A 1,916-nucleotide genomic window follows, 5' to 3' on the forward strand; every position below is an offset into this window, starting at 1 on the left:
TGTGTTTTTTGAACCTTAAACCGCATAAACACATTTCATTACACCAAATACACAAAAGAATGTTATTTTTAGCAGCATCACATGACCCCTTTAACCGACCGTAAGAATTTTGACCGATTAATACAGTTAAACGGTTTAAAAAGTCATATATTTATTTATTTTTCAGTAATTTATCAAAATATTTAAAAAGGTTTGCTGCATGGTTAAAATACGCTACGCGTATAAAAAAAAAAAGTTTTTTAGGGGGAAAAAACATAAGTTGCGTACAAGTCGCATTTTATTATTTCATTCAGAAATAGGCCTAATGCCGACGCGAAATGTTTACAAACATTATAATAAACACTGTAAACATAGCTAGGCTATTTTAGTTCCCCTCACTCCACAACAAATCCTTTCAATTAACAGTAGGTATTTAGAAAAGAACAAGAATTAAAAATATAAGAAGCTATAGCAATATAAATGACAAGCCAAAATGAATTAATTTAGGTTACAACGAAACTGAAACCAATGTTGGGTCTCTCATTCCACACAAATCAAATGTTTCCGTATTCGTGATGTATTTGAATGGCAAATTATTATTTATGTACTTCAATCACGTTCCAATATCCACGTAAAACAAAATGTTTTTCACAACATCACGGCGGTGTGGTGATAACACTTAACGGCACAGATTTTACTACATATTTAAACTGAGCAGTGTGTTTTTTTCCATATGCTTGACCGACTGCAGTTTATTATGATAATGAACAGGCCGCATTATTGTCAAGGTAGCAATGCTTAACTGTGTGCGCGCATGCGGCGCCAGCGCAATCACTTGAATTTTTTCCTTCTAACAGAGGAAGCAACTACTCCTTTTAGTCATAAAGATAATCGGAATTGTAAAAGGTTTGCTTTTATTTGTGTACATTCACAATAAAAACAAATCTTTGTGCTTTTGTAAAATAAGCCTAAAGAAAAATAGGATGCCACTTTCTGCTGTCTGGTTTCCTTTCCGCAGCACAAAAATGAACCGAAACTGCATACTAGGCTACTTGTTGCACAGTTTTTCTTTCATTTTCTTAATTTATTATTTAAGTAAAGATATATTTCTCATATAGGACTATTTATTTGTTATATATATATATAGCCTAGCTTTATTATGTTTTTCTCCGCTCGCAGAAGCGCTGCAGGTGCGTGATGTAATATGCTATGACCATGTGAATCCTCATGTTCTGTTATTTGCTACTTTTTGCGCATGTAAAATTAATCCCCGGGAAACAAGTGTTAATATTTTTAACGGGCCACAGACACTTATCCTTTCTAATTTAATTCAATTCTAATTTAAAATAATCTTGTCGGTTAACGGTTAATAATCAGTTAACGAGCGTCGGTTGTCAGTTAGGAAAAATAACCGAAATGAACATTCCTAATATAAAGGTTAGAGATTGATTTGCATTTCAGCGAGTAAAAAAAGTAATTGATCCCCAAGCAAAACATGACTTAGTACTTGGTGCAGAAACCCTTGTTGGCAAGCACAGAGGTAAGACGTTTTTTTTGTAGTTGGTCACCAGGTTTGCACACATCTCAGGAGGGATTTTGATCCACTCCTCTTTACAGATCCTCTCTAAATCCTTAAGGTTTCTTGGCTGTCGTTTGGCAACTCGAAGTTTCAGCTCCCTCCACAGATTTTCCACAGTGGAAAATAGGCCACTCCATGACCTTAATGTGCTTCTTCTTGAGCCACTCCTTTGTTGCCTTGGTGATATGTTTTGGGTCATTGTAATCTTTGAAGACTTATCCATGACCCATCTTCAGTGTTCTGGCTGAGGGAAGGAGGTTTCTCGTCCAAGATTTTACAGTACATGGCCCCATCCATTTGCCCCTCAATGCGGTGAAGTCGTCCTGTACCCTTAGCAGAAAAACAGCCCCAAAGCATA

General features: G+C 35.9%; 1 protein-coding gene across 1 annotated transcript in view; it reads left to right on the top strand.

Moving 5' to 3' along the window:
• The window catches only part of LOC107656759 (proteasome-associated protein ECM29 homolog), a 36,284-nt gene that overhangs the window by 6,373 nt on the left and 27,995 nt on the right, over positions 1-1,916 (top strand). The gene's annotated exons all lie outside the window — the stretch shown is intronic.

The sequence above is a fragment of the Sinocyclocheilus anshuiensis genome, unplaced genomic scaffold, assembly GCF_001515605.1.
Source record: "Sinocyclocheilus anshuiensis isolate Anshui unplaced genomic scaffold, SAMN03320099.WGS_v1.1 scaffold85, whole genome shotgun sequence".
Classification (NCBI taxonomy): domain Eukaryota; kingdom Metazoa; phylum Chordata; class Actinopteri; order Cypriniformes; family Cyprinidae; genus Sinocyclocheilus; species Sinocyclocheilus anshuiensis.